Here is a 13628-nt window from a genome sequence, read left to right as displayed (position 1 = left end):
TCTCCTCCACCCCCTCCCCCGCTTCCCCACGGGTCACTCTGGGGGCCGGTTTTCTTCACCATCTTCGTGCGTGATCTGGAGGATGGGATGGATTGCACCCTCAGCAAGTTCGCAGATGACACTAAGCTGGGCGGAGAGGGAGATACGCTGAGGGTCGGGATAGGGTTCAGAGTGACCCAGACCAATTAGAGGATTGGGCCAAAGGAAATCTGATGAGGTTCAGCAAGGACAAGTGCTGAGCCCTGCACTTAGGAGAGAAGAATCCCATGCACTGCCCCAAGTATGCCATGTCCCCGCCCCGAACCGACCCTCCCGGAGCATCCTCAATTCCATGAAACAGCGGTTCTGCGGTGGGCAGGAAGTGCTGGGAAGGAGGGTGGGGAGTTGCTCAGTGGGGCTGTGTCTCTCTGGGTGGGGTCTGTGTGTGTTTATGCACAAGCTGATTGTGATGTCACGGATGCCAACAGCAAAGAGTGTTCGGCGTCAGCATTCTTGCCCTGCCGTCCGTCTGCCAACTGGCTTGGTTGACAACGGCTGGTGACCCAAGGAGCTGCTGAGAGACGTGGACCATCTCTCTGTCAACAACTTCTTGAATCAGCTATTTCCACAGGTGTTTGAGGAACAAAAGGATGAGTTTTTACAGAAGGTAATTCCCAGATTCTTTCCCTGCTCATTAGATCGCACACGACAGGTCGGCGCCTCCTTCTCCTCGGGACGGGTGGGGGCGGGTGTGGCAACAGGCAGGTCTCAGCGTTCCCTTTTGATTTGAAAGTGGCCATCTCTCAGGTCTCCTCCTGCTTCAGCCTGTCAGGTTCTTTGGAGGCAGATTTAGATGATTTTATCTTTCAGCAGACTAGTCGGGGGCAATTTCCAGGGATAGAACCAAAAGGGAAGATAACAAAACCAAAAAAGATAATAAAAACCAACAACCTTCAGTCTGACCCTGGGCAATTCGCTTCAGGGCTCTGGGCCCAACTTCCATCCTCTGTAAAGAAAATGTTAAGAATGTTTCTTTCTGCTGCAGGGACAAAGAAGGAGCCGTCTGACACGAAGGGGAAGTGGGAAAAAGGAAGCCCAGAAGAGCAGGAAGAAGAGCGCACTCCCAGCCCCTCATTAACAAGCAGCTCCCATATGACGATGGTAATGATGCTGGTTGGCCGTGCTCATGGAAAGCATCCCTTGCTGTGTGTAGGAATATCTCCCAGGGGCTGAAAAGAAACACTCGTCAAGGGTGATCGACTCCAGCCAGCCTTTATCTGGGTCGCTTGAATGAGGCCCGCTTTGACAAAGGGGTTTAGGCACCTAAAGAAGTCCAGAGTCTCATCGCACAGGTAGGGAGCTGCTTTGTTATCTCCTCAGTCCAGTAGTTCTCCTCCTGCTCCTACTGACAGGCCACAGGCCGGGAGGGGTCCGTGGGGCTCACACAGTTGGAGGGAGTTTCCTGCTGTGCAGAGAGCTGTCCACGCTTCCTAAGAGGAGATGGCCAGGCCCAGCCACTAAGGAGCCAACCCCTCCTCCTACACTCCCCGGGATGGAGACATGCCACTTTTCTGGAGAATTCCAGCATTCTCCTGATTTCTATGGGTCACCCCACTTCCTCTCAGATCCAGTACAGGGCCAATCAATGACCCAGCCCAGTGTAGACAGAGCAGTAAGTCGACCGAAGCGACGTCAAATCCAGCTCTGTTATTCACGCAGCGGGAGCAGCGTAACTTAGGACGACTTCCTGCGGTAGGATAGAGTCATAAATAGAAAGGGAAGGCTAACCACCTTTAAATCCCTCCTGGCCAGAGGAACTGGGATTGTTTACTCTACAGAAGAGAAGAATGAGGGGGGATGTCATAGCTGCTTTGAACTAAATGAAGGTGGATCCAAAGAGGACGGATCTAGACTATTCTCAGTGACAGCAGATGACAGGACAAGGAGGAATGGTCAAGTTGCAGTGGGGGAGATTTAGGTTGGATATTAGGAAAAACTTTTTCACTAGGAGGGTGGTGAAATACTGGAATGGGTTACCTTGGGAGGTGGTGGAATCTGCTTCCTTAGAAGTTTTTAAGATCAGGCTTGAGAAAGCCCTGGCTGGGATGATTTAGTTGGGGATTGGTCCTCCTCTGGGCAGGGGGTTGGACTAGATACCTCCTGAGGTCCCTTCCAACCCCGATATCCTAGGATTCTATGATCATTTGGCCAACAACATGCAGCAAAGCACCCAACTCAGTTGCATGAATGCTCTATAAACCACTCCTCAATTATACAGAGACACCAGCATATCTCCCCAGCTCTCAGCCTTGCACCTCAGAAATGTACCATCTTACACGGCTCACGGCCTTCTCTTGAAAAGTGTAAACTCATTAATTAGTTCGCCACTTCATCAAAAATAAAGGGGACATGCACCAGCCTTTGTCATGTGAGCAACTTTCCCAAGCACTTTGGACAAACTCAGGAGTAAGTATAAAATAGTAAAATAACTTTATTAACTCCAGAAAGTTAGATTTTAACTGAGTATAAGTATTGGTCACAGAGGTCAAAAGTGTTTACATAACAAATGAAAACAGACTCCCAGTCTAAACTCTAATTTGAATCTACTAAGCAAGAATTGGATCAAACAGCTTTTCTCACTCACTGGTTGCTCCAGGCCATGTTGAGTTCTTAATACACAGACTGAATTCCCTCTCAGCCTGGGACCAATCTCCGCAGTTCAAATTCTGAGTCTTCCAGACAATCTTCCAGGTGTTGAGATTGGGGAAGAGACAGGCCACGTGGGGGTGTCTTTGACTCTCATACATATTTTTTCTCCAGCTGCTAGGTAGATTCTTGCCGTGATGCTGGGGTTAGTTAGCCCCCAATATGGAGCAGCAGTTTGCCTCCTGCACCTTGTGGTAGGCATGTCACAGCTCCTTCACTTTCACCCCGCACGGCAGTGTGTCCCTGTCATGGCCCCTTTCTATCATGCATCACGAAATCTGCGTGCGCACCTCAGGAGTTACACCGCAGAAAGCTGCTTTCCTGTGCAGAAACTTGCCCATGTAGACAAGGCCGCAGAGGACTTCCATAAGAACGCACGACAGGTCATAGACTGGGTCAGACCAATGGTCCGTCAAGCCCAGTGTGCTACCTGAGAGCGACCAGTGCCAGATGCATTGGAGGGAAAGAACAGAACAGGCTTGTTGACCTGCAAGGTGAGGGTCTTTCACCTTTATATTTAACTTCATTGTTGTTGATTCCTACTTATCCTATATCTAACTACCCCTCCTCTGACGTCTCTAGGCAAATCAGGTGTGAACCACTCCTTTGACACAGACGTGTCCCAATCCAGCTGAACTGAGGCAGAATTTGGGCCAATGTCAGTTTGGAAAAGGCCTGCTTCACCCAGCAGGTTTCTCAAAGTATCCGTTGCTGTGAACCGCATGTCGTGTGGATGTGCGAACTCCAAAGATAGCAAACATGAAAAAAAAAGCGGCATCCCCCCGGGCTCCCTCTGCCTGTGTGACTGGCCAGCAGGGGGTGGTGATAACTTTCTATCCACTTACCAGACACTGTGAGAGAACATTGTTGCTGGGGGGGCAGTTGTCTGTGTGGGGAGATTGCAGCGGGAGCTGAAGGGGCATTGTGGTAGGGGGAGGCCTCTGGGTGGCTGGGCAGGGGGGAGCCCTAGTCAGGTTGGTGGGTTCTGGCGGGTTTGGGGTTTCGGGGGTAGTTCTGAAGTGCCCAGCCCTAAGGCTATGGGTCCTGGAGGTGGGTATTGCTGGGGGATTTTTGGGGGTCTAACCCGGTTAGACTTTTGGTGGTAGCAGCGAAAGTCCAGGGGCAAAAGGTAAAATAGTTTGTACCTTGGGGAAGTTTTAACCTAAGCTGGTAAAAGTAAGCTTAGGAGGTTTTCATGCAGGTCCCCACATCTGTACCCTAGCATTCAGAGTGGGGAAGGAACCTTAACAGATAGACACAGTGTGAGGCCTGAGTTTCCCCTGCAGTCTGGATGCTCAAACACCGGCTTGGCAACACAAGTCTGCAAGCCCAGGCCACATAGAGACAGGCTCAGTGTGCAGTGTGGACAGACCCTCAGACAGCCCCAGTATTGTCAAATGAGGAAATCCTTCCTGTGTTTTGACTTGCTGGTAGAAGAGCCGAGTGACGTTGGAGCTCACCGAGCTTCACTGACCAACGCAGCGCTCCAGCACCTGAGCTCTCGGGCTCCCTGCTGAAAGAAAAGCTGAATGAGCGACCAAGGTCAAAGAGAGGTGCTCGTCTTTGGCCAAGGGCAGGGAGTCCCACCCTCAAAGCGAGAACATTTCTCTCTTTGTCCGTCTGAGTTGGGGCAGGAGTGATAACACGTCCTCCTGCATTGGCTATTTCAGAGAGTAGTTTCTGACTGTCTTCTCAAAGACAGGGTGCGAAACAGGCCTCAAACCTGACTGAGTGGAAACAAGAACGATGCAGCTCGACTGAGCCAGCTGAGAATTGAGATGTGCCCCTTTGCTCGAGTGAGGGGACTGGAAACCTGACCGGCCAATTCTTAACTTGCACTCTCTCGGCATCTTTCCTCTGAGTGCCGTCACGGTAGCTTCAATACTCCAGCACCGGGCGCCCTGCCAGCTCTGGGCCCGACAAGCTTTCCTTGGGATTGGATTCTGGAGAGCAGGGGGGCAGGGAAGCAACAGGTGCATGTGGCTCCATGGTGAGGTTTTCCTTGCACGATGTGTGTGTGAGTCTGTGTGTGTCAGAAGCACTGAGGGTGGCTCTCTCCCTGAACCCACAGAGGGCGAGGGTGGCGGGAGCGAGACAGTAGAAGTATAAAGGGGCAAGGACGGGCGTAACGATGATGACTGTGTTGTGTTTCATTCCTCAGATGTGGGGCCACCACCTTTCTCTTGAGCCTTGTCGTATCCCAGGGGTAAAACTCGCCATCTGTCCAGCTTCAAGGGCGTGTTTGTGTTCATTCCTGCGAGCCACACAGGGGTCTGATGTTGCTGCTTCCAATCCTCTGGCTCTGCCGGGAGAAGGGGCAATTCAGGCCATCCCTGAGCTGAGGGAGGGAGATGATTTTCTGACAGGGAGGGACGCCTCCTCCTAAAGGTGCTTGGCAGGCAGCCCTCCTTCCCAGGTGCGTCCCGACAACACCCAGTTGAAAAGGGGCCCTCCCCATCCCTCCTCAGCGCGGTGACGATGAGCGAGTGAGGGAGCATGGGGGAGAGGGAGCGACGGAGGGGAGGGAGATGGTGTGAGCGGGCCGGGACCTCGGCGAAGGGGGGCACAAGGGTGTTCAGTTTTGTTGGGTGTGAAAGTTGGCAAGCCGAGATCCAGGGTCAACAACTCCAACCTCCAAAGAGGCTGGGCAGGGGCAAGTCATCAGCTTGGAGGGGAGGGGTGGGTGGGGCAGTGACATCACCAAGGCCTTTTGCAGGAACTCAGCCCATTGGGCAAAGGTGGTGGGGAGGGGGTGACCTCGCAGAGAAACCCCGACATCAGCCGGGCAGGGCCGAGGTGCAGGGCCAGGGCAGTCACTGAGACCCCCCCGGCTTTGCTGCCGCATGTCTCCTTCTCCAGGTCTCCCCTCGAGGACGGGGAGAGAATTAGGATTCCCGTCTGTGAGCGTGAGGAGGATCCTCTGTGGAGTTTTCTCCTTTCCTACCCCTGGTTGTGCCAGAAAACGAACTTCCCTTGGACAAGGTCAGAGGCTCCGAGAGGTTTGGAACCTGTTGGGTCTGATGCACCTGCTGCAGGCAGAATTCTCGGCACAGAAAACACTGGCTTAAGGGGGCAGAATTTGATTTCCTACCTCGGACTGTGACCCTTGGAATCACTGGGGCCCTTGGGGTTTATCCTTTTTGGTTTCCCTTTTCCTCTTTCCTCCCTCCTTTCTCCTCTTCTTTTGCTTCTTTTTTCCCTTTTCCCTGCTTCCCTCCCTCTACCAAGGAGGGGTGTGTGTGGAGTGTGGGTGGGGGGGGGGGTTGCTCACAATGCGGGAGGTCCTCCCAAAGCGGTGGGTGTGGATCTGAGAGTGATCCCCTCTGGTGGTGACCAGGGCCATCCTTTGAGACATCTGGTGAGACCTGTCAGCCTCCCACCCCTCAGCATCTCAGTGCTGACTGGCCGAGCAGGGGGCTATCGACAGCGAGGAGACTCAGGTCCTTTTGGTCTCTTTCAAATCAGGGAAATAAGACACAACCAATCCAAAGTATGGGATTCCTCTTGCTGCTTCTCTCCATTAATTGTCTCTTAGCAGTTGATGATTTCCTCCAATGTTCCAGGTCATCTAAAATACTTGCTGAATAATTCCGATGAACAACTGTTGGTCTGTAGGTCACCTGAGAGCCGTTTATTCTCATCGGTCAATGTATGAAATTCAAGATGTGACAGACAGGTTGAAAGTCAGGAGCAGTGTTTCCTCTAATTTGTTATGTCCGTGTGCTGTAAGGCGATTTTGGTACATGGTCATATTCTGTTTTGAATGTTGCTGAAATTGAAAATGGAGTTTAGAAATTCAAGATGGTGCACACGATTGGAAGGGTTTGAACTCCATCTTGGTACCCTTTCTTCCTGGCATTTTCCCGCCAAAACTCTGTGTCCCTGACGGAACCGGAGGGGCAGAGAACTGGCTGGGCCCGGTGGGGCAGGGCCCATCAGCGTGCGCCTCAGGAATGTGCGCCACGGCGAGCGTACGAGGGAGGGTCGGGGGTGACCCAGGCGCTGTCCACCATGGAGGCAGCCACGGCCAGGTTCTTTGCGCGGCATCGGATCAAGACTCCGGCTACTCACATCTGTCAAGGACTCGGATACTTACCTGACTCCCGTCATCCACCAAACGCCCCAGTGGAGGCTTTGCTGTCGGCCCAGATCTGTTGATCTCCTGCTTCGGCAGTAGAGAGCCAGATCCTCCGATGCTCCAGAGATCCTGAGATGGACCATCCATTGTCGGTGTACTTCTTCTGCAGCTTGGAGAGAGAGAGAGTCATTATTTTGGGGGCATTTATTAGTTTAACCAAAGGACAGTTTAAGGGTCTGGGCTTTATGCCCCTTGCTGGAATCTATGGGGAGGTATTTGTAGTGTTCCCCATAGTGAATCTTCCCCCAGTTGTATCTATCCCTTAATAAATCTTCTTTCTGTTTAAGGTTATATTCTTTCTATCCTTTATTTCAGTGCAACATGGGTGGGAGGCACAGAGATTTCTAATGCTCCCAGTTGATAGATGCTGGTAGGAGTCGGACCTGTTGAAAATGTCACCTCCTTATTATTCCTGACAGAGATTTGGGGGTAACAGTGCAGAATGAATGTTGTTCTGTGCACCAATATGGAGATGAGGGGTGACCCCTCCCCTGTACATTGCTGCTCAATCCAAAATTCATTCTGCACATGGACGGTGTGTGGTAGGCTGAAGGGTTCGGCGTGTGGGAGGGGGCTCAGGTGGGGCAGAGGGTTGGGGTGTGGGCTGTTGGGTGGGGCCAGGGATGAGGGGCTCAGGGCTAGGGCAGAGGGTTGGGGTGCAAGAGTGTGAGGGGTCTGGCTGGGGGTGCGGGCTCTGGGGTGGGGTTGAGGATGAGGGGTTTGGGGTGCAGGTTCCTCTGTCTAATCTCCAAGATGCTCTGGAAATAAGACGCCGTGTCCTGTGGTGAGCTCACACCCAAGAGCAGAGGGTGTGAGAACTCCAGCAACTGAGAGGGCAAGGGATTTACCATCACACAGGGCGTGTGCTCAGAACAACCCCTCCTCAGCCAAACACACACAAACCCAGCACAAAGCAAGGGAGGGGCTTGCTTCGATTGTTTTACTTTTTACTTTTACAAAAGGTTTTTTTCAAAAGCATTTCCTGTTCCCCATGGGAAGGAAGTGGATGGTCGTGGGGAAGGGAACCTCAGCGTGGTTGGGCTGGGAATTTGGGGAGAGGCAGAGGGAGGGGAGTGGGTGAGGGGGTGAAGGGGCAGTTGCGGGGGAGGGAAGCTAAAGGGGGAATGTGGGGCAGCTAGATGAGGGGTTTGGGGGTAAGGCTGAAGGAGGGCAGTTGGTTGTAGGGGGGGAAGACTGAAAGGGCAGCTGGGGAGGAGCCTGGGAGGGGGGGAAGGCTGAGGGGGGCGATGAGGGGAAGGGGACCAGGGCAGTTGGGGGAGGCTGAAGGGGGGCTGAAGAGGTGATAGGGGGAAGGGAACATTTGGAGGGAGGCTGAAGGGGTGATGAGGTATAGGGGCCGGGGCAGAGAGACAGCTGGGGGGCCTGCTCATCCCCCCGGGAGGGGAGGAGGAAGAGGAGCTCCCCGGTGTCAGAAGCTGCTTCTTTATTAGAACTTTCTACGTTCCTGAGCAGGGTCCTGGGATCAAAAGGTTCGACAGGGAACTAGAGAGATTCCTGGTGGCTCGGTCCATCGATGGCGATTAGCCAGGATGGGCAGGATGGTGTCCCTAACCTCTGTTTGTCAGAAGCTGGGGAAGGGGCGACAAGGGATGGATCCCGGCATGATTCCTGTCTGTTCATTCCCTCTGGGCCACTGTCGGCAGACGGACACTGGGCTAGATGGACCTTTGGTCTGACCCCGTCTGGCCGTTCTTTGCTCTTCTGTTCTTATCACCTGCTCAGTGACATCTGCAAGTTGCTGCCCTCACTCACCACCAGCATCTGCTCCCTGCAACCAAAGGCAGGGAAAATCTCCCTGAAGGGGGGAAATTGGAGGGGAGGGATGGGCAGAGGGACAAAACTGGGAGCGGATCAGGGGTTCAGACAGGGGGGCTGCCCTGCCAGATAGGTGCAGAAGAGAAAACCCCCAGATAGAGGGTGGCAGAGGGGATAACAGTTCCCACAGATGGGGTGAGCCATCAGCAGCCGTTCCAAAAGAGGGTGTGGTGGACGGTAGAAGGACTTGTGTTCCTCACTGGATGGTCCATCTCAGCACCACCTCCCCAGGGCTGTGGTGTTAAAGGCCCCGGGGGGCCCAATGCCCAGGGACCATAGCTCTTCTCTTGCTGACATGGTGGACTGAGCTGCCAGTGGAAACTTGATTCAGGGAAATAGTTTACACCCACCCCCATACCCCCTCATCATAAAGCAAATGGATACTTTTATAAGTGTTTACACAGTTTCCAAGAATTCCTGGCCAGTTTCCTTCTCTATAACATGTCTGCCTGGAGCCTCAAAGGAGCTCAAAATGTGTCCTATCTGCTGTTCTGATTGCCTGAATTGGTCTCCCTGTCCTGAAACCCCTGAATTTCTGTTGTTCCGCATCTTTTCAGGACGGATTTCTAACAATGTTATTTGGATGACACTGTCCAGTGGAGCAGGAACCCACCGGCGAGGTCGGAATTAGGAAACCCCGGTGATCCAATCCCCCGGCCCGAGCTCTTTCATTATTTAGCCGCGGGGAACCAACTTCCACAGGAGCGCGGGAGAGAGCCGCACCACAGCACCGTGCTTCACACACTGACCTGAAACATGGGGACCCTGGTTCAATCCTTCCTCCCTTGCAGGCAGTGGGGGGTGATGCTGGCAGCACCAGCTCCTGCTCAGGCCTCCCTGAGCCACAGATCGAGCCCAAAGGCAGGCTTGCCTCGGTGGCAGGACAGAGCAGAGGGCCCAAGGGGAGTGTCTGGGACTCCCTCTTCATGCTCTTGCCGTGCCTGGGGAGTTGGCTCTTGGTGGGTGAAAGCAAACTATCGAGCTCCCAGTCCCCATGGGGTGTGTGCCCTGGTGTGTAACACTCTGCCCTGAGGTTGGTACTCACGCCCCGAGCTACGCGAGGCAGCTGGACACAGCCCAGGTGAGTGCTGTGAGAGAAGGGTCGGGCTAGGACACCTCCCCCTCCTCAGTCTCTCCCATTCAAGGGCTTGGCTGGCTCCCTGCCCTGTGAGCTGGTTTCGTGTGTTGTATTGTACGGTGCCTGTGTGGCCCATGCGCTGTACGGGGAGTTTCGGCACCTAACTCCGCTTGGTGGATCCGTGTTGTTCCTGTGATTTTCTAGCTGTCTAAACCCATGGCCTGTGACGCTCAGCATTGCCACACCTCCATCCCATCCTGGGCTGCGCCCTGTGTCACCAGTCAGCTCTCTGCAGAGCACAGCTGAGCGATTCCTGATTGACAGGGGGGTGTCCAGGAGAAGAGACAGAGCACAGACTGGAAAGTGACACCTCTCAGCAAAGCCCAAATGCTCTTCCTAGAGGCTCGCTATTCCCTGTGGGTGCTGGAGGGCGACAATGTGATGGGATCCCCCTGAGGTGCAGCCTGGGACCAAGGGACCGCTGTGCCCCCTGAACCCTCGCCAGCCTGGGCTGTCTCTCCCAATGCCCTGCTAGTGACCAGCAGCACCCCCGCCAGGTGCTGTTATCACCCAGCTTGATCGCATGAATGCTCCCCGAGCCACTCCTGAGTCACACAGGGAGGCACCAGCCGGATCCCCCCAGCTCCCAGCCCTGTATCTCAGGAGTAGGCTCTCTATCGTATGAATTGTTTCCCCACTTCGTCAGTGAAAAGTGGCTCGACACCAGCCTTTGATAACTGAGGAATTTACCATCCACTTCAGGGAAACTCACTGGTCAAATTGAACAGGTCAACACGTTTATTGGCGACAAAATAGAGATTTTAAGTGGTATGAAGTGAACGGCAAAAAATCCAAGTAAGTTACCAAAGGAAATAAACACCTAAGCGCACAGTCTGAACTCTCAACCCTCCTAGACTGGGCAACAACGAGACGAAGCCGTTTTTCTCCCCCTCCTGGATTTTGCAGTCCCTAGCATCCAGATTTCTCCCTTGAAATCTGGGCCAGTCCCCTCAGTTGGAGTCTCAAGTCTTCAGTGTCTTTCTTGCTTGCAGTGTAGGTGGGGGAAGGAGAAAGGACAAGCATGTGCCCCTGGGTTTGAGTTTGGTTTTTGTACCCTCAATCCCTGTGCTTGGGAAGCCCCAGGCCAGGCATGTCTGGGGTGGGGGTGGGGCATTGCTCAATCTCCCAGCAAGGTGGAGCAATTCCCTTGCTGTGGCCTCATGCAGGTGAATCATTGAATGGGAGCTTCCTTGCTGGGCAATGGCTCCTGATGGGTTGTATCACACCCCACCTGGGGGGTGCTGACCTTCCTTGCTGGTACCTCTGGGGAAGCTCATTTTGGGCTGATTCCACAACTTACAGCATGTTTCAGTGAAAACCGTCCAATTCTTCTCATTTCATAGGCATTGAGGAGACACAGATCTAGACAGAGAGAAGAATGACTTTTGGCAGCTCCTCACCTTTCCCCTGATCCCTTGCATGGCATGGTTTACGTGTAACATCACAATTAAATCCAAGGTGAGGAATATGGGGGTTACAGGGCACTTAGAGGAGTAGGATTCGATGTTTGCATTTTGCATAATGAAAGACAAGGGATAATCATGTATTAAATGGATTGATGTATGATAGGATTTGACCATATTCTGCCCACCACCCTTTCTGAGAGCAGGAAGGAACGGCCTCGTGTGCCATTGGTAAAGAGGCATCAGCCAGGTTCTGATGTCTGAAGCTGATTTCAGGCAGGAATAGACCAGAACAGTCCTGGTCACCTTTTGTTTCAGGATAAGGTTTCATTACGGTATTTGCTCCAAGGTGTTGTTTCTTCTCTGCATTACAAATTAAGTTGTGTTTCTTCTCTGCATTGCAAACTAAGTTGCCTGAGGTTCTTTTGTAATCCCTTTAGAAACCATATCATCCTTTCTAAAATATTATCCTGTTTGAAAGTCTCCATCAAATTGTTTGGTATGAGTGAGAAATGTGTGCATAGTTCAAAATAAAGGTGAAAAGCCATCACAAATGTCCAGATGGTCAAGAAGAAGTGAGAGACTTGGAAACAGCAGGAGACAATCAGAAAACATCCATTGTATCCGACACTAAACACGTTAGCAGCATTGATGACCTCAAAGGTGAGGCAGGCACCCTGAATGCAAGACAACAAAGAAGAGCTAAGGATGGGACGCCAACAAAACCATCAAATGATAATAGCGGAAAACCCGGAGATTAACCCCACTTAAGGACTAACGATTACAGAATGACATTGCAAAATCCATCGACGAAAGTGGGAATTTACAAGTCTAAAACTGGCGTGTTTTGCCATCAGACTCTGGGTTCAGTCCTGCAAAGCCTCGGAGCATGGGATCGCGACCGACAGAGCCCAGCTCCTCGCTTGTGTTCAATCTAACTGGCCATTATATTGACAAGAGCTACAGCAAACTGGTAACTGTAAGACCATCTGCAGGACACGTGTGTGATTAAATGCGTATGCTAAGAGTTGTATTTTCAAGAAATGCGGCGTATTGCCTTTTCCCCTGAAAAGATCCCGTGTGCTTCTTATCAGCATAAGACGCTCCCCCAAGGTGTAGAGTGTCACAAACACATCTCATGACTCTGCCCCAAACAACTGGAACTAGGACACGAATGTGGAAGAAACAAGAAGAATTGTGTTAATGGTTTATTTACAGTAACTGGAAAGCAGGAAAGTAAAAGGAGCTGAGAAGGAGCTTTCATAACCACAGCATAGGGTAAGGGGACCCAGAGATTTTGAGAACAGTTTTCATAATGGCACTAAAGTCACAGAAGTGGCCAGGAAGTAACCCAGGGAATTAAGGAATTACCATCTCACTTGAAGAAAAGGAGTACTTGTGGCACCTTAGAGACTAGCAAATTTCTTTGAGCATAAGCTTTCGAGAGCTACAGCTCACTTCATTGGATGCATTCAGTGGAAAATACAGTGGGGAGATTTCTATACATAGAGAACATGAAACAATGGGTGTTACCATACACACGGTAACAAGAGTGATCACTTAAGGTGAGCTATTACCAGCCGGAGAATGGGGGGGAGGGAGGGAACCTTTTGTAGTGATAATCAAGGTGGGCCATTTCCAGCAGTTGACAAGAAAGTCTGAGGAACAGTGGGGGGTGGGGGTGGGGATAAACATGGGGAAATAGTTTTACTTTGTGTAACGACCCTTCCACTCCCAGTCTTTATTCAAACCTCATTTAATTGTATCCAGTTTGCAAATTAATTCCAATTCAGCAGTCTCTGGTTGGAGTCTGTTTTTGAAGTTTTTTAGTTAAAGATTTGCAACTTTTAGGTCTGTAATCGAGTGACCAAAGAGATTGAAGTGTTCTCCGACTGGTTTTTGAATGTTATAATTCTTGACATCTGATTTGTGTCCATTGATTCTTTTACGTAGAGACTGTCCAGTTTGACCAATGTACATGGCAGAGGGGCATTGCTGGCACAAGATGGCATATATCACATTGGTGGATGTGCAGGTGAACGAGCCTCTGATAGTGTGGCTGATGTTATTAGAACCTGTGATGGTGTCCCCTGAATAGATATGTGGATACAGTAGGCAACGGGCTTTGTTGCAAGGATAGGTTCCTGGGTTAGTGGTTCTGTTGTGTGGTGTGTGGTTGCTGGTGAGTATTTGCTTCAGGTTGGGGGGCTGTCTGTAAGCAAGGGCTGGCCTGTCTCTCAAGATCTGTGCGAGTGATGGGTCGTCCTTCAGGATAGGTTGTAGATCCTTGATGATGCATGGGAGAGGTTTTAGTTGGGTGCTGAAGGTGACGGCTAGTGGCGTTCTGTTATTTTCTTTGTTGGGCCTGTCCTGTAGTAGGTGACTTCTGGGTACTCTTCTGGCTCTGTCAATCTGTTTCTTCACTTCA

Source organism: Caretta caretta, chromosome 28 (genome assembly GCF_965140235.1).
Source record: "Caretta caretta isolate rCarCar2 chromosome 28, rCarCar1.hap1, whole genome shotgun sequence".
Taxonomy (NCBI): Eukaryota; Metazoa; Chordata; order Testudines; family Cheloniidae; genus Caretta; species Caretta caretta.
Note: the sequence above shows the minus strand (reverse complement) of the source record.